The following is a 21943-nucleotide window of genomic DNA, read 5'->3' as shown; positions in this document are numbered from 1 at the left end:
TATATTACAATATATAATATTTATACATAATTATCATATATATTTATATAGATTCATTTTAATAACAACTTTTTATCTTGTATATATATATATATATTTTCATATTTTTAACACTGATGATAGAATTGTCTTTTATTATTTCAAATTATAATATAAACCTATATTTATATATGTATATATATATAAATATATTTATTTATTTATTTATTAGCAATTGTTCGTGAATCGTCGGGAATAGTCAAAGTCAAATGATTTCATGAAATAGTTAAAAGAATTTTGAGATTCATATTTACAGATTCGGCTTATCGTGTCGAAATCATAATAAGATTAACTTTAAATTTGGTCAAAAATTTCCGGGTCGTCACAGTACCTACCCGTTAAAGAAATTTCGTCCCGAAATTTGGTCGAGGTTGTCATGGCTAATAATAAAAATGTTTTCGTGACGAATATAAGTTGATAAATAGAGTTTTATCATCATTGAGTAATATGGATAAAACAATTCGATTATTCGATGAGTACGAATGAAGCTGACACAAAATAGTGAACTGGGAAAAATAAGATTCTTCTTGACTTTGGATGTAGTCAGGGTTGAATTTAGAAAATAAGGTGCGTCTTAGCTTTTGACGTGGTCTTGGTTGAATTCCGGAATTCAAGGGATTTAAAGAAAATCCTTGGAAATCTATAAGATCTGATTATTCAGCGAATAAGGAAATTAGGATCTCTCTAATTAAATGTGGAGATCTGACTTGATTACTCTGTATGGCATTTCCATTATAAATTAAACTCTTCCGTTCCATTATTTTTACCATTCCTATTCTCAATTCCCAAATTCAAAAGATTGTGAAAATGCTTAATCCAATTCAGATCCTTGTCATTATCATGACTATCGCCACAATCATTCTCCTTTTCCAACTTCCATCGGGGGAATCTGTTTTCTTCTACTTCGCCCTTAGGGTTATAGTGTTTTTAATTCTCCCGTGTCTTTATGTTGCGATAAACATTGATATACACGGTTTGTAATTCCTATGTTTGTGATCGGCTTTATATTTTCCTTTATTTTTCGGAGCTTCATGCTCTTGTTTTCTCTTCCCGACTCCAAGTCAAGCGAATAATGGTTCAGAATTCGTAGATATAGAGTTTCGAATGATTATAATGTTCTAAGCAGGGTGGAACGTGATAGCACGATTTGATTTTCAAATTTATAAAATAAAAAAAAACACAGACGATAGAACTATCAAGAATATATTCTTCTTGATATGTTCGGAGGTTATGTAAAATGAAAGAGTTATGTAACATGACACATGATGATGGTATAATCTACTGTGAACCATCATCACGTTTCATTAGAACTCAGCATGACTTACTGTAATATAATCACGTTGATCAAGTGTCATTATATTATACTAACTCATGCATCAGTTCCCAACATTACTTCAATAACATTTATATTTTAAGCTCGAGAGTTTACAGAATATAGAAACTAACAGTTTCTATATTATGTAACACTGATAGCACGAAGAGATTAATGATTTCAGATAAGAATAGTTATGAAAATATCTTCAGAAATATGGAGGATATTTATAATGAAAGATACGATGATATCTTGGAATTTCTAATATCGAAGGATGGTGAAGAAAATTTGTCCGCAAGAGTTTGGAGTCAGAAGCAAGGTATTCACTAAAGATTTCATCCGAAACAGAATCATCAGGATTCTTAATGTACAAGTTTAGTCCTTATAATTTGTTCAGAGTCTCCTTCATGGTTTGCTCAATCCGGTTTCCAGTTCCAACTTTTCTGAGCTTTTCCAACATACTATTTTTTTTATCATCAAACTTCCGATGATTAAGGTCATTTACGGTTGTCTACGGTTTCTGCTGCTTCATTCAGTTTTTTCAATATTCGGAGTATTGATTTGTGACCGAGTGCTTTTCAGAATTTCAGAATGAAAGATCATAATTCTAAGAGATAAATGTCATACATATAACTGTTGATGTAGATATGCTGTGAGTTTTCAAAGTACTGATTGCTGATTCCCTGTAATTGGTATGGCAGTTCTCGTTACAAGATGCGGATGAGTATATGATAGGGTTTTTAATGAATAAATACAATGATTCTTTGGAGAGACTTAAGTCAATGAGTAATGAAGTTGCTGGTAAGTTTAATGCTAATGTGGTGGAATATAAATGGTTCTCCGATAACGATGATGAAGGGGTAATCTTTATAATAGGGTTTATTTGAATGAAAAACTTGAAGTTGATTTGCTGGAGCTGTCACAAAATTGGCTAATTTGAAAGGAAATTGCGTTGTTATTTTCGGAAATAACAATGTCAAAGAAGCTAGCACAGATACGTGTTAAACATTTATACAGGTTCCGAGAATTTTTCAGGTGCATAACTATATGCGTAAATCTTTTCTTCCGTAGATGAATTATGGTTGGTTCATCCTCTCGATTGCGGTGTTTTCAAGAATCATGAAAGGTTTGAACGCAGAAAATAATCGTGAAGATACAAATGATGTTTAAGACAAAATCAATTGGCAAACTTGAAGAATTGTTTAGTTTCATATGTTATAATCAATATTTTAATTCATTTTAATTGTCCAATGTTGATAGTCCACAGTTACTAGTCCACAGTTAGCATTTCAATAATTCATATATAATATTCGAATTAATTAATACGTGTCGTGACCCGTTTACGTCTCAGACTCGATCACAACTCAAACTATATATATTATTGTAGAATCAACCTCAACCCTGTATAGAGAACTCGATCATTACTGTATATAGAGTGTCTATGGTGATTCCAAATAATATATATAGATGCGTCGATATGATATGTCAAAACCTTGTATACGTGTCCCGATATTTAAAGTGCGTAAAATAAATAACAGATAAATTAAATAACGATAAATAAAGTGCGTAAAGTAAATAACATAAATTAAATGACGATAAATAAAATTACGAGAATATAAATTGCGATAAATAAACCGCGATAAATAAATTGCGATAATTAAATGGTAATACGGAATTAACAGTTAACTAGGAACAGTTAGCTAGGATTTTGTTAGCGTGGATTCTTAATAGAATTTCATATTGTTAATTAATCTATTTCTAGTCAATTTTTATTGTGTCCATTATTTCTTCATTATGCCGCTTGTTGGATTCTGATAGGTCAAAATCCAAATATGAATTTGAATTTGAATGAAAATAGTTATTCTTTGGTGAACGGATACGTATCTCGATGGTTGTAAATAGGATAGTGAATAACTGTTGAATCAGATTCGAAGAATATACAATGTAACTTATTAATGTAAAATTTAAATATTCCTCGGGTATTACCTACCCGTTAAAATATTTTCACCATTAACAGTTTGTACAAAAGAATTTTTAATTACAATCTTTTTGAAAACATATATACATATATATTTTCTTCAGATGTAATCATGGATTTAATGAGTCAATATGATATCAAACTCATTTGATTTATCGTTAGAACAAGAATATATAATCTCTAACATATTAGAGATTACATAATCATCTTGTCGAACGAAGATAAATGAGGTAGAACGATACGTAGAACGAAGATCATACTCGAAGTACAGATGGTGATATTGAGGCATGGATTGTTGATGGTACTGATGCTGTTATTTATGGTACTACTGGTGCCGGTGATGTTGCTGAAGATGGTACGTTTTGCACCATATTTTACAAGGCTACAACTCGGGCGCGAAGCTCGTTGACTTCTTCTATTATACCAGGATGATTGTCGGTTCGGACGAGCGGATGAATGAGGTTTAGATTCTGAGATAGTATATAATCGTGACGAGATACTCTGGGAATGAATATGAGAATGGTGTTTCGAATAGGTTCGCCGGTAAGTGCTTCCGGTTCTTTGCCTAGAGTGCAGGTTGGTGGGTGGAAAGGATCGCCTTTTTCACGTCTCCATCGATTAAGTCAACTACGAACCCATCAGATGAATTGGGGATGTCTGATAGATTGATTCATTCTGGTGACACCGTTTTCGGAGCATGTCGGAATAGTTGTCGGAATAACTATCAGAATAGCTATCGGGATCTGAGGGACTCGTACTGGTTGAGGGATTCATCTCATACGATCAGATGAAGGATTTTCGATAAGAAATAGATTATAGGATGTAGATTAGTACCCTGCAATACATAATTTATATATGCATATATAATACTAAAATCCCATAAGTTATAGAGGAATCTACGGAAGCTGTCAGGCAAAGGTAACAATAACAGATACGCTAAGATATGAATTTATCTATACACTATTCATGCAGTCAATGCAGTAAAACGTGTCTAGACTAGAATAATGAGCAGGTAATTTCCTAAGGATGATAAGCAGATGATTTCCGACAAAAATGATAAGCAAAACTTTTGACATGCAGACACGGTCGAAGTCCAGACTCACTAATGCATCCTAACGACTTATCAGTTAGACACACTAATGCAGACATGGTTCGCTAAGACCACCGCTCTGATACCAACTGTGAAGACCTGTCCTAATCCATCCGGACGAAGTCCATATCGATTACAAATGATTCACAACAGTTGATTAGATCACGAGGTAATTGACCTCTATATGATACATTTTACAAACATTGCATTCGTTTTTAAAAGACAAACTTTCGTTACATCGACAGTTGGCAGGCATGTATAGCATTTCATAATATATCCAAATATAATTGACTTAATAATAATCTTGATGAACTCAAAGACTCGAATGCAACATTTTTTGAAATATGACATGATTGACTCCAATTAATATCTCTAATATGAGAAAATGCACAGCGGAAGATTTCTTTCGTACCTGAGAATAAACATGCTTTAAAGTGTCAACCAAAAGGTTGGTGAGTTCATTAGTTTAACATAAATAATCATTTCATAGTTTTAATAGACCACAAGATTTCATATTTCCATTTCTCATAAACATACGTCCCATGCATAGAGACAAAAATATTATTCATATGGATTGAACACCTGGTAACCGACATTCACAATATGCATATAAGAATATCCCCATCATTCCGGGATCCTCCTTCGGACATGATATAAATTTCGAAGTACTAAAGCATCCGGTACTTTGGATGGGGCTTGTTGGGCCCGATAGATCTATCTTTAGAGTTCGCGTCAATTAGGGTGTCTGTTCCCTAATTCTTAGATTACCAGACTTAATAAAAAGGGCATATTCAATTAGATAATCTAACCATAGAATGTAGTTTCGATTACTTGTGTCTATTTCGTAAAGCATTTATAAAAGCAGCGCATGTATTCTCAGCCCAAAAATATAAAGGGTAAAAAGGCAAATGAAACTCACGCATATAAATATTGTAAAACAGTTAATAAAGCATTTGCATGTATTCTCAGCCCAAAAATGTAATGAGTAAAAAGGGAGCAAATGAAACTCACCATACTGCATTTTGTAGTAAAAATACATATAACGACATTAAACAACTGAACAATGCAAGGTTGGCCTCGGATTCACGAACCTATATCATTTGTATATATATTTATTAAAACATATTCTTGTAATTGAATAAATCTATATATTTTTATTAGTGATGTAATTGCTATATTTAATAATTTATAAGTTTTATTATTTATTATATATTTTTATTTTGTACATAATAATATTAATATAGTTAAGTTAAGTATTTTAAATATATCTTTATATGAAATATTCAATTGTTATAATTATTATCTTATCCAAATCTTTTAAACTTCTATTTTTATAAATTATTATTATTTTAATAATAATAATAATATAGATATTATGGATAATAATAAAAATGATGGTTTTTAAGGATTACAAAAAGATAATTTTTGTAAAGATAATATTAATGATAATAACTTTTAGTAGTAACAATACTGATAATGAAAAATCAGGTTATTAATATAAATGATAATATGTATAGTAATAATAATACTAGCAATAATAATACAATAATAATAGTACGAATAATAATAATATTAGTAATGATAATACTAATAATAATGATAATATCATAAGTTACATTAGTAGTGATAATAGTCATATTGTTAATAATAATAACTAACATAATAATAATAAGTGATAATAATAATCAACAATAATGATAATAATAATAATAATAACAATAATGAAAATGATAATAATAATATTTATTATAATTCTAATAATAATAACATTAATAATAATAATCAGAATAATAATAATAATAATAATAATAATAATAATAATAATAATAATAATAATAATAAAAAGAATAATATCAATAAAAATAATAATAATAATAATAATAATAATAATAATAATAATAATAATAATAATAATAATAATAATAATAATAATAATAATAATAATGATAAGTATGAAAACTACCTTTAAAAAGAATAAATTGCCAAAGCCAGGACTCGAACCCAAGACCTCTCGTTCGCCTAACACACCCTCAAACCATCTAGCCGTTTCAGTTTTTCTGAATTTAACACAATCCCTTATTATTTAAACCCGTTACTATTTCTATTTCTCCTTCCCCTTCTTCCCCATTCATTCAGTTGACCCGATAACAAAAACCATTTATACAGCAATTAATTTAAGACTATTATTTGTAATATAAACGTTCTGTATTTTGTGATTTTGATTAACAGAAACAGAAAAAATATGCAACATCAGAAATAAATAAATTAAATAAAAAAAATAAAAAAAACGATGAACACCATGAATAATTTCAAATCAATTGAAAACGATTTGAAATCCTATCAGTTAAATCACGTTTGTTTTTAAAACAAGTAGACGACACTGATTAGCAAGTAATTTAGTAGATTAATCAAAACCAAAGAAAGAAATAAAAATTAAACTATCACAGACTTAAAAAAAATGTTTGAACTTGATTATTAATTTCGATTTGAAGGCTGTTTTAGACAAAAATTATAAAACGAATTATGTTTCAAATAACTCCTAGAAACTTTCCAATTCATCAATTGATCAAGAAACATCCAAGAATTTTTGAATTTCACTTTGAACAAGACGGTTGACTTTTTCATTTAAAATCTTTGACTCGAAAATTCTTGATGAATAAGATGAATTGAAACTTTAAATTTTGCAGACGGATTAAGTGTTTGATTCCTAACAACATGACATTAACGGATTTTGAAATTACTTTAGTAATCGTTCAATTTGAAAATTGAAAGCAAGAACAGGGCATCTCCTGTGTTCTTCGACTTCCTCGATTTAATTTGATGGAAGAAAAAGTTGTATAAGTGTTTATTTGATAATGACAAAATATAGATGAAAGTTTTACTCAGAACAAGTGTGTATATCGTTCGATTATATCACCAATGGATTCACAGTCAATTTGTTCAGAAGAATAAATAAATAAAGTTGATTATGACTTTCCATAAATTCGTACGCTAGATTAAGATGTTTAGCAATACTATAAATTAATTTGTACGATGGATTTAGATGTTTAACAACCCAGGAGACAAAAACAAAATATAAATACAGTATGATGGCAACCAGAATGGAATCGAGTTATTTATATGATTTTATATATATGTTCAACGTTTATAAATAATTAATTAGATTAATAATTAATAATAATAATAATAATTATCTTAATAATACAGATTAATAATAATAGAAATATTAATAATAATGATAATAATAATATAACTATTAATATCATTAGTGATAAAATATTTAATATTACAAATATTATCATTGATAATGATAAGAGTAATAATGATAAAGGTAATAAATATAATGAAAATAATAATTTTAAATAGAAATAATATTTTTATTTCAATAATAATAATGAAAGTACTGATTATTATAACAGCTATATTCTTAATTTATACGAGTATTATATATGTTATCACTTAGGTAACATTTAATAATCATATAATATATTATATAAAAATCTTTATTGAACATTTATCATTTGTACATTTTATATATATTACAATAGATAATATTTATACATAATTATCATATATATTTATATAGATTCATTTTAATAACAACTTTTTATCTTGTATATATATATTTTCATATTTTTAACACTAATGATAGAATTGTCTTTTATTATTTCAAATTATAATATAAACCTATATTTATATATATATATATATATATATATATATATATATATATATATATATATATATATATATATATATATAAATATATATATTTATTTATTTATTAGCAATTGTTCGTGAATCGTCGGGAATAGTCAAGGTCAAATGATTTCATGAAATAGTTAAAAGAATTTTGAGATTCATATTTACAGATTCTGCTTATCGTGTCGAAATCATAATAAGATTAACTTTAAATTTGCTCAAAAATTTCCGGGTCGTCACATAATACTTTAACGTTTTCAATTAATATAACCATATATTATATATACATATCTATACACATAAATGTTCGTGAATCGTCGAGCACGGTCAAAGGGTAATTGATTACATGAATGTAGTTACAAAATTTTTGAGATTCAACTTTACAAACTTTGTTTATCGTGTCAGAAATATATAAAGATAAAGTTTAAATTTGGTCAGAAATTTCCGGGTTTTCACATATAATAATGCACAAAATTGATTTATTTAAATAAGAAAAAGAAACTACAACTACCAAAAATGAGCTAAATAATTTCCAATGGTTCTTTTTCTTTTAGTTTTCTATTTTTGTTACTTTTATTTTGGGTGATTCTTAGTGTCAGCCATTGCTTATCTCAGTTGTTCTATGTTTATCCATCATCAAATTGCTCCCGAGATTCAAAGGTTGGTAACATTGTTGACCAAGCAAAGGAAGAGGGCTAGAATTGCTCACAAGAAAAAGAAAATGGCTAAGTCAGAGGCAGCTGCATACCAGGAGCTTCTTGCGAGTAGGTTGAAGCGGCAAAGGGAAAAGAGAAGCGAGAGCTTGGTTAAACGAGATACTGCTTCTAAACCATATGTTATTGCTTAGGCTGCAACAAATAGGAATTGCATTCTTATGATGCATATTTCTTTAGTTTTTTTCGTTTAATGAATGTTGCATTTTTTAATTTTTATTATCATAATGATATAATGATGAATGATAATTGTTTTTTTTAATTATGAGCTGTTTACACATGTTGATTCATATAGTTAGCGTTTTATTCTAATTTCTTATTAGTTCCATTACGATTTGCGTTTCAACTATTAGGTGTTTACACATGTTGATTCATATAGTTAGTGTTTTATCTTATTTTCTTATAGTTCGTATCATAGTCAAAAATGTATTCTTGTGCAACATACAGATGAGGTATTTTTAGTCTGTTGATTTTGATTTGTGGTGGTCTTGTTGAAGACTTGAAGTCTGAATCAGGTTGATACGTGTCAACGATTTGACACACGAGTTGAAGCATGGAACCAAATAGGCAAGATGTTGGTTAATAAAGAGTTAAAAACATAATTATTTTGCAGTGGAAACGAATATTTTCATATCATATATAACTGAATGCTTTTATTAAGGTGTAGATGATTCTTTTATAGTGTTCTACTCATGTGTAGATAATCTAATTGCATTATTTTGTGATTATTTTTAACCATTTCCCCAGTCACTCAAAATTTGCTGTAAGTTTGAACCTAGGATTGGCTTGATGTAATGATTAACTGGAATATTTTTAGAATTAGTATATTCTTGTTTCAATTGAATAAGCAGTGCCTGTTGGGATTTACTAATGTGACCAATAATAGTGTTCTATTCTAGTTTCTTATTAGTTTTTGAACTTTTTTGTGCTTATTAGATATCTCTGTAGTTACATTTCCATTAGATAATATACATTCGACAACGAACGATAACATACATTTGATGTCAAACGGCAAGATAAATTCGACGAACGGTAACATACATTCGACAAATGATACCATACATTCCACGAACGATAACATATATTCGACGAATGATAACACACATTCGACTAACGATAACATACATTCGACGTCAAAAGATAACATACATTCGATGAACGATATCATACATTCGACGCCCGATATCATACATTCAACGAACGATAACATACATTCGACATAACATACATTGGACGAACGATAACATACATTATACATTGGACGTACGATATCATACATTCGGCGAACGATACCATACATTCGACGACACCCGATATCATACATTCGATGAACGATAACATACATTATACATTGGACGAATGCTAACATACATTCGACGACAATCGATATCATACATTCGACGTACGATAACATACATTATACATTGGACAAACGATAACATACATTCGACGACGACCGATATCATACATTCGACGAAAGATAACATACTGAAAGGACCCATTCATATACAATATAAATGATTCACAATAGTTGATTACATCGCGAGGTATTTGACCTCTATATGATACATTTTACAAACATTGCATTCGTTTTAAAAGACAAACTTTCATTTACATCGAAAGTTGACAGGTATGCATACCCTTTCATAATATGTCCAAACTATAAATGACTTAATAGTTATCTTGTTGAACTTAATGACTCGAATGCAACGTCTTTTGAAATATGTCATGAATGACTCCAAGTAATATCTCTAAATGAGCAAATGCACAGCGGAAGATTTCTTTAATAACTGAGAATAAACATGCTTTAAAGTGTCAACCAAAAGGTTGGTGAGTTCAGTAGTTTATCATAATCCATCAATTCCATATTTTTAATAGACCCCAAGATTTAAATTCCATCTTTCATAAACATAATCTTGTATCAGGCATTTCGCACGGCATAGAGATAAAAATCATTCATATGGATTGAACACCTGGTAACTGACCTTAACAAAATGCATATAGAATATCCCCCAGTATACAGCGCGCAGCTAATATACTAAATAATACCTCGAAGTACTAAAGCATCCATACCCTGGATGGGGCTCGTTGGGCCCGATAGATCTATCTTTAGGATTCGCGTCAATTAGGGGCCATTTCCCTAATTCTTAGGTTACCAGACTTGAAGGGGTGATATTCGGTTTAATAATCCAACCATAGAATGTAGTTTTGCGTACTTGTGTCTATTTCGTCAAACATTTATAAAAGTAGCGCATGTATTCTCAGTCCCAAAAATATATATATAAAAAGGGAGTAATGAAACTCACCATACTGTATTTCGTAGTAAAAATACATATAACGTCATTGAACAAGTGCAAGGTTGGCCTCGGATTCACGAACCTAAATTAATTATGTATTTATATGTTGGTCAATATTTGTCTAACAATTTAGGTTAAGTCATAGTGTACCACAATCCTAATGCTCGAGACTAATATGCAAAAGTTAACAAAAGTCAATTTGACTCAAAATGATTTCCAAAATTTATACATGATTATTATATAGTTTAAATATCATCATTTTATATTTTTAAATATTTTTAAAAGATTAATTAGAGTAAATAATATAATTCATTTATTAATAAATAAAATTTTATATAAAAATATACTTTTATATATCTTAAGTAATAAAATTTATAAAGTTCATTTAATATCATATATGATAGGTTTTATTAAGGTAATTATATTATTTGTATTACATATTTATTTGATAAAATAACATTGATAATAATAATAAGTACAATTTGTATTATTTTGTAATAATAATTATTATTATTCTATTAATAAAAATATCAATACCTATATTTACTACAAATGATATTATGATAAAATGATAATTCTAATTATGATAACTTTAATATTTACGATACTTTTTAATATTAACTTTAAAATAATAATTTTATTTAAAATGATAATAATAATGATATTTTGTAATAACAATATTTCATTCAAAATGATAATTTTTGTTAAAATGATAGTTTTAATACTAACGATACTTTTAATAATAGTAGTAATGATAAAAATTAATAAGAACGATAATTTTATCTAAATCAATATCTTACAATATTTTAATTTCATCATATTACTCATACTCATTATTTCCTAATCGATTTGTTTAATAACTCTTAATCGTCTTTTATATCGCGTTCCTGTTAATGATAAATATAGTAATCATAATAATTAGGAGTTACTAATATTAGTTTTTAATTATAATAATACTAATGATAATAAATATTATGATAATAGTAATGATAATACTAATTATAACTTTAACGATAATAAGGATAGTAATAACTATTTTTAATGATAATACTTTTTATTAATAATGACAATAATAGTAATAATAATAATAATAATTAGATAAAAACTAGAACGACGATAATAATAATCATTTTTAATAATAATACAAAAATTCAATTGACTATGACTTCTAATCTGTTCATCGAAACCATTCGATATCTAAATGAAAAGTTCTTAATTTTTCGCTAGCTTTTTAACGACATGCATATCTTATACCTTATCTCAACCGCATATGTAACTAATTCAGGATTCAACATAACCTATCTAATGGCAATATCAAAAGTACAATCATGCATAATCCTATATACTCGAGCACTAGTCAAGGATACACTATTAATATATAAAAGTTGAATTATGAGTACTCACGTATCAATATTGAGATTCAATATTGCAGGAAAGGTACGTAGACGCAACTGAAATGATAAACACTAAATTGACCTCAGGAGCATACCCATGAACCATACCCATCACCTCCATAGCTATAACCCATAATTTCCTTAGCTCTATCCCGCTAGAAAACCCGTTTTGAAACTAACTCGCTCATGACCTCGTCGTAATATTTTATGTATAATATTAATAATAATAATACTACTAATAATACGATTATTAATTATTAATCTTAATAATAATATTAATATAAATAATAAAATAAATAATTATTACGGAGTACATATACTTAGAGAGATAGATTGATAAATGATTCGGCAGAGGAGGTGATCGAGCTTTATAAGCCTCAACTGGATTCATCAGCTCCGCGACTGTAGAGCTCTTGTGCTAAGAAGTACCGCAATTGCGGACTTATGCCCACCAGCTCATACTTGATCAACTTCTTGTGCCGACGGTTTATATATTTATTTAATATTTAATTTATATAATTAATTATATATTATATTATATTTACGTGCATAGTTAATTTGTAAATTTAGTTCCAAAGACTCGTACATTGACACACGACTATGGTCTCGATTTCGGTTTCTCGATCGCATTCTCGTACGTTAAGAAAACTTGTCTTTTACGTTTCGCGAAGTGTACCTTTATCAATAATTTGACTTACTCAATGATAAATTATTTTATAATAAATGTATCTTATAAAATTGAGCGTTGTGGTTATTTGCTTCTATAAATCAGTGACTCATTGTTTATCAAAATATGTTTATTTTAAATCAGGACATTTTATGACTAAATTAAAATATTTAGATTTTCATTTCGAAATATAAATTTGACCTATTTACTTAATATAATATATAGTTTTTCAAAACTAATGATATTCAAAATTTATATATTTAGAAATCGTTTAAATATTAAGAATTACTCTTTCGTAACATTTGTATTTTAAATTTTAAAATTAATATAATTCATTTATATACAACGTTCATAAAAACATTTTAATAACCAAATTATTTTATATTCAAAAATCATTTTATTACAAAGGTTATAATAGTAGAAGTTGTTATGTCATAAGACGTTCTTAAAAAGTCTATTATATCGAAAATACGTTTTCGTTTATGAACGTAAAATCACACATGAATCATATCAGGTTTCAAAGTTTTTAACTTACAGTTTTATCATGACTCGTAGGATTAAATCTAAAAGAAAAATCAAACGTAAGGAATCATCTTAATGTAAAATGTCGATTTATTTATCTTGTCAATATCTATTTTCTAATTTACCTATATTTCCTAAATTTCACTTTCACTATACATAATATGTAGGTTAATTAATTTTATCTTATCAAAGTTACGGGACAATTATTGTAGGGCATGTATTGAAAGTTAAACAGGAGTCTCCACTCACCCTTATCTAGTTCCTGTTAATTGACACTTTTGTTCTTACTTGTAATTCACTTTACCAATTATTTCGAATACCGTTAAAAAGGAAAGGTTTCCTAAATCAAAGTGGACCTCTTAACAGAGACCTATAATCATACAATGTATCTGATAAATTAAGCATTTGATATCATCTTCTAATTCCATCGATAATTATTTGAATATATTTTGAAACAAATATGTTTATGTAAAGTATTATACGTCTAATACTTTGTTAATGTTTTCAAGCTATAATATATACACATATACATATATTTTCATATTCGTTTATATAATGGTTCGTGAATCATTGAAATTCGGTCGAGGTTAAATGAATTTATGAATACAGTTTACAATTCTTGAGATTCAACTTAACAAACTTTGCTTATCGTGTCGGAATCATATAAAGATAAAGTTTAAATTTGGTCGAAAATTCTCGGGTCGTCACACATACATTGGACATAACATACATTGGACAAACGGTAACATACATTATACATTGGACTAACGATAACATACACTAGACGAATGCTAACATACATTCGACGACGAATGATAACATACATCTGTCGATGAACGATAACATACATTCGACGACGAATGATAACATACATTTGACATCAAATGATAATATACGGTTAGACGAATGGTAACATTCTTTCGACGAATGACAACATTTTAGTTCTAAAAAGAAATACAAACGTATAAACATCCTATAAAGTTATTATTCATCTGATTGATATTCATCGAGATGTGATTATCTTTCCGATAAATGATAACATGGTAACATCTATCAATTACAATTCAAAAGAAATCAAAATAAAACACTAACTATAAGAATCAACATATGTAAACACTTAATAAATGGTTATCATTCATCGTTATGATAATAATAATAAATATTAAATAATGCAACATACATTTAAAGAGTAAACAAAACAAATTATAGACATAATACATAAATAACGTGATGTTTGGAGATTGTAACGACCTTAGTGACAAAGAATGAAATGGGAACCATTTTTCCCAAGCACATACATAAGATGAATGTTCATCTTTACCGAATACTGCATCAGCTCCTTCGGCAATTAAATCATCATTGGAACAGTAATAGTACCCAATAGTCCCATTTTCAGCATCAACAACAACAATCATGCAGCACGGAGCTCCTACACTCAAGTAGGGCATGTTATGAAAAGACTGAGCAATTCCACTTGCAGTCATATCACCACCCAAAATCACCTTTTTCGTGATACTCTTAAATCCTGTGCATAAGTGTCTTAAATAGGTAAATTTGATTTTTCCAATATTGTACAAGGCACATTATTATATGCAAATAAAGTATTACAAGATAATTAGTGTCATGATTAAACATATATTTGGTCTGTAAATGGAAATATTAAAATATGCATATTGATATGCAGCTTAAGTATCACCTGATAATTAGTGTCATGATTGAACATATTTTTGGCTTCTTAGCTCATCTCTTTTTGATGTTCATATACCTACAGATACTACTAAAAAGGACTTACAGGCCAATGGAACTGTGAATGAAGGGGATCTGGAAGATTTTAATGCACTCTTTGAGAACTTCCATCGTTTATGAGCCACCGAACCTGCAACCTTAAGCAACCCACAATCTTATAATTTAGTTTGACATCACAATTTTCTAGTTCTTTTCCAAAATGTATTTTAGATGCATAAACATTAACTAAATCAAACAAACACTTACGAACTTCGTCTTACTCGGAAGGAAATGACATCTCTAGCTGTCAAGGCAACAATTTCCGCATACGAAAAAAGTCCTGGACAATTGGTCTCTAGCTTTTCGATTCGTTTGATTCAGATAACGCTGACCTGTAAAAAAACAAGTAAACAAAATGTTAGGTTATAGTGACCAAATTTCATTCAGACATTTCATCAAACACTTTGAGTGGATCAAAATAAAAACAAGAATTGACAAAAATGGCACTCTGATATCAAATTATGGTCCATGTTATATCTGAAACTGAATTTGGAAGTGAAAAAACTTGAGAAACAAATATTTGTGGGATACACTCAGGTTCATCATCAAAATTAAATATAAATGTGATTGCAAATGAAGAATAAGATACAAAACATAATTGTATAAAAACCTATATAAGTGACGATGAAGATAATACAGTATTGAGCAAAAATCATGAAAACAAAATGGTCAAGCTTTTACCACATAATCTGCAGTATAGATGAAACATATATCCATACACACACTATTTTTTCATAAATAATTAACGGTAATGATTCAGTCAAAATTAAAAAACTTACGAATTGGGGGTGCACACCTAAACATGATAACGATTGTGGAGAAGAGAACACGATCAAAGTGTTATAGATCTGGTGCATCAATCCAGTATACCAGAACACGATCGATAGTGGAGACGAGAACATGATATGAATGTCACGTGATATATATACACTAGATTTTAAGGAAAATAGGCGGATGAACTTTGACGAACCCTAAAATCTGTAATTTGTTGTAATTTAGTGATAGATAACAACTTTTGTAGCCTAATTCTCAACTATAGATTATTAAAGAAGAAATGAGGAAGTAAGAATTATTATTTAAGAATTGTGTGTAGCATCCTTATATCTCACTCGATATTTATAGTACTAAAATTAACTATACAATTCTTGTCTTCAATTATGTATGATAATGATAGGTGAAACAGTAGTCAATAATTCATAATTTTACTGTGCAAGTTGTCATCCAAATTTGACTTTCATAACACTCCCCCTTTGATGACAACTTTATTATCATTTAGAGATCAACTTATACTGGCTCGTTAAAAACCTTGCTAAAGAAAACCCAGTGGGAAAAAACTTTAGCTAAGGGAAAAAGAGTGCAGCATAGAGTTGTCTCCCCCTCAAGTAGACATCGCTGAGGCGTTAAATCCTTTTAACATGTCTCATGCCAATATTGTGGACATGCGTTCTGAAAATAGCAGTTGGAAGTGCTTTAGTGAAAAGATCGGCAGAGTTTTTGCTGGATTGAACATATCTCATTTCAATCTGGTTGTATTTTACGAGATCTTGAGTATATGAGAAGAATCTGAGGTTTTCATCTGAAACTGTATCATTTAAATCTCTTATGTACAAGTTTAGCCCCTGTGATTTGTCTACAGTCTCCTTCATGGCTTGCTCAAACCCTTGTTTCAATTCCTATTCCCTTTTAGCCTTTTCTGAGCCTTACCAACATACCATTCTTTTCCATCAAACTTATGACCGTTAAGACCGTCTATGGCTTTGGTGCCTCGTCAGCATTTATATTTTGTTTTGTCACTTTTGATACTCTTCTTTCATTTGTATTATGCAAGCTGCATTATCTTCATATATAGTTGTTGTGGAAGATAGTTGTTGTTGGTCTTTTATAGCGTTCTAGTCCACAAGAATCAATAATGATTTATGTCATTAACCTTAACCAAACACATTTTCGAGTAGTTTCATATAATGCAATCACTTCGTCATGATTTGATGATGTTGCAACAAGTGTTTGTTTTAAGAACGCCATGATTTTGTGGTACCTCCATTTAGGAATACATATCGAGTTTGAAATTTATCTTTATGAGGATTTGATGAATGACCTGCATATACATAATCAACCAAATCTTGTTTTGAAGCGTTAGAATAAAATAATTTTAAATCAGCAGTTCTTCAAGGGTATCAAATATCTGCTGGATCCCATTTCAATGTCTTTTTGTAGGGGTTGAGCTTAACCTTGTCAACAAATTAACTGCAAAAGAAATGTCAAGTCTTGTACAATTTGTAAAATACATAATAACCCCAATTGCACTAAGATATGGAACTTCTAATCCAAGAAGATCTTCACGGGGACGAAATTGATCTGTATCAATATTTAGTGATCTAACAACCATATGAGTACTTAATGATTTTGTCTTGTCCATATTAAAATGTTTTAAAATCTTTTCCTTATAAGTTGTTTGATATACAAGTAGGTCATTAGACATATGCCCAATTTGCAAACCAACGTAATACTTGACTTTTCCAAGATTTTTCATTTCAAACTCTTTCTTTAGAAGTTGAATGGATTCATAGATTTCTTTATTTAAGATAATTGATATAAATAAATACCATCGCATATCTGAACATTTTTTTTAATAAAAAATGTGCAAATAAGATTATTTGTATACCCTTTTCTTATCAAGTAATCAATTAATCAGTTATACCATTGTATCAACCCATATAAAAATCTTTGTGATTCAATGAAATACATTTCTTTAGGTTTTGCATTAGATATTTCTGGTACCTTAAACCCTTCATGGATATTCACGTATATATCACTATCAAGTGATTCATTTAAATAAGTAGTTATAATATCCATGAGATTTATTTCTAAATTTTTAGAAACTGTTAGGCTGATTAAGTATCTAAAAGTAATTGCATCCATAACAGGAGAATAAGTTTTCCTCATAATTCATTCATGGTCTTTGAGAGAAATCTTGAGTTACAAGTCTAGCTTTATCTTGTAACTTCTTTTTTCTCATTTTTTTCCGGATAAATATTCATTTTTTATCTCATACGTTTCACATCTATAAAAGTGATAACGATTGATCCGAAAACTTTTCTTTTATTGAGCGATTCTAATTCAGCTCGTATTGCTCCTATCCAATGATCCCAATCATGTCTATTTTGACATTCCATGACAGATTTTGGTTCTGGATCATCATCATTCATGATGTCATATGCAACATTATATGAAAATATCTCATCAAGATTTTTCATTACATTTCGGTTCCATAATATTTTTTGAATGTGCATAATTGATTAAAAATTCCGTATTGACATCATCAATCTCCTCTGCAGAAGGAGTATTGATTTGTGGTTCTTCTTGAACACTTTCTTTTTTCTCATTATCAGCTGATTTTCTTTTTCAAGGATTTTTATCTTTGGAACCAAATGGTCTCCCACGTTTTTGGCGTGATAAAGACTCAAGAGTGACATTATTGCCAGCTTTTGGAATTTCAATTCTTGCTAGAGCATTTACTGTTGATATATTTGATTTAGTCACTCTTTTTGCATCTGTAAATGCATCGGGCAATTTATTCGCAAGTTCTTGCATATGCATTATTTTTTTTGAATTTTTGTTTCACATTCTTTTGTGCGAGTATCAAGATACCTTAATTGATGTTCACATCATGAAACATCATTTTATTTATTTTTTCATTTCTCCCCCTAGTCTAGGGAACAATTTTTCATTAAAATGACAATCAACAAAAACGTGCTGTAAAAACATCACCCGTCATGGATTCAATATATCTTATGATTGAAGATGTTTCATATCCAACATATATTTCAATCCTTCTTTGAGGAACCATTTGTTGTGGTGGTGCAATTAAAAATACACTGCACAACAAAATGTTCTAAGATGAAAAATATTTGGCTCTCGACCAAAATTAAGTTGGTAATGGAGAATATTTATGACTTGCACTTGATTTAATGCGAATTAATGTCGCATCATGTAAATTTACATGTCCCCATATAAATTTTGAGAGTTTTGTACTCATTACCAATTGTCTAGTTATTAGCTGCAAGCGTTTATCTATTGATTCAGCTAAACTAATTTTGTGTATGCACATGAGCAACTGGATGTTCAACAACAATCCCTGTGGACATATAATAATCATTAAATGCTTGACATGTTAACTCACCAGCATTATCAAGTCTCATCCTTTTAATGGTGTAATCAGAATAATGTGTTCTCAATTTAATAATTTGTGCAAGAAACTTTGCAAATACCATATTAAGGCTTGATAACACACAAACATGAGACCATCCGCTAGATGCGTCTATTAGAACCATGAAATATCAAAATGGTCCACATGATGGATGAATTGGTCCATATATATAACCTTGAATTCTTTCAAGAAACATTGGTGATTCTTTCTCAATATTATTTTCATTAATCACCATATGTGCTTTTCATTAATCACCATATGTGCTTTTTCATTAATCACCATATGCGCTTTTTCATCATATATCCTGTGCAAGTTGTCATCCAAATTTGACTTTCATAACATAATTAAATTATTTTCCTTTCTTATTAGGTGTTTTAAAAAGGAATTACTAAATGACTATATTGCCCCTCTGCGTTTTTTAAAAGTTTTTCAAGATATGTGGTCAGGATTTGCTTATCCCCTTATCTCTATCTTACTACTTATCCCTTGATCTCTCCCATATATATATATATATATATATATATATATATATATATATATATATATATATATATATATATATATATATATATATATATATATATATATATATATAATTCACAAAAGTTTTAAGAAGATTTTTAAGAGATTTTTAAAAGAAAGAAAAAAGAAAAAGTTAGAAAATTAGCAAAAAACTTAAAGAAAGAAAAAACATCAAATGACGGATTGTCCATGTTGATTAAAAAATAAAATAAAAATACAAACGGCGACGTTTAGTTTCAAACGACATGCAAAACACTTTACATGGCAATTTATGATTTTACAGTTAGTATATATATATATATATATATATATATATATATATATATATATATATATATATATATATATATATATATATATATATATATATATATATAGTAGCATATAAACGTTTTAATAAAGGTTATATATTTTTATTTTTATTATTCTTTTTTTAGAAAATACTTAAATTTCTATAACCATGGAATTTCAACAACTGATGAGATAACCAATCAAGCAGTTAAAAAAATCCCTAGCGCACATCACCATTAGAATGCGAACCTAAACAACCAAAAACTACGGAAAATATCTATAAGCGAGCCGAGACGACCTAAACAAACAAAACCGAGCAACACAAACAACAAAAATACAAAGACAAAAAGGCCAACAACAAAACCAATCAGAAAACTAAACTAAGGCCTAAAAACTACCACACATACTACATCAAACCATAAAGGAAATAAACAAGTGATTAACAGAAAACACCTAACGACCATAACCGACTCAAAGGCAAATGAGATCATCCGTGACAAGCGAGACCTTCTTTCCTCTGACCCCGTCTTTTAAACCTTCCCACCACCTAGTGATGGCAATGGATCGGATATGGATCGGGTGGTGCCGTATCCATATCCATATCCATTTAGTTTTTGTTCATCCATATCCATATCCATATCCATATCCATATCCATTTAATTTTAGTTCATTCATCCATATCCATATCCACTGGATTAAGCGGGTTAATGGATATCCGTTGGATATTCAAAAACTGTTATAATATTTCCGAATATCTACAAAAACGTGTACTTTTTGTCGAAAATAGAACACAATTTGTTGAATTTACCATCAAACATATATTATGACAAATTAAATGTGTAATTTGTATGTTTATCTTGTTAGATATAGGTGTTTTATTATAAAATATCATAGTTAATTTATTATATGGTTGCAAGCAAAATGTATCTGTAACAGTAAATGCATTTTTAATAGTAGACGTGTATACATATATCTATATTTATGTATTAATATATGTATTTGGGGTTTTAATGGATATATCATGGATGATACTTTTTCATCCATATCCATATCCATATCCATTTAAGTTCATCCATATCCGTATTCATATCCATTTAAGTTCATCCATATCCATTAAAATCGGGTGGATCGGATGGATATCCACTGGATCGGGTGACCATTGCCATCTCTACCACCACCCTTTAAAAAAGACACAACCTTACCGAACGAGATGAATACGAGAACAACTTGGGAGATCCAATAGCAGACGCCATCGAGAAACCCACGATCTTACCAACAACCGTACGAGGGCCAAGAATCCTCGTACGGAGAATCGACTAGAAAAAACCATCATATGCATTTGACGAGCTCCTAAACTCCATTTCATCCTCTTCATCACGAAGAGAAATCGATTGAAGGCACCCAGATCTAGTTTTCACATCCTT

The sequence above is a fragment of the Rutidosis leptorrhynchoides genome, chromosome 8 (assembly GCF_046630445.1).
Source record: "Rutidosis leptorrhynchoides isolate AG116_Rl617_1_P2 chromosome 8, CSIRO_AGI_Rlap_v1, whole genome shotgun sequence".
In the NCBI taxonomy this organism is placed as follows: domain Eukaryota; kingdom Viridiplantae; phylum Streptophyta; class Magnoliopsida; order Asterales; family Asteraceae; genus Rutidosis; species Rutidosis leptorrhynchoides.
The sequence above is the reverse complement of the archived record's forward strand: the minus strand, read 5'-3'. Positions refer to the sequence as shown.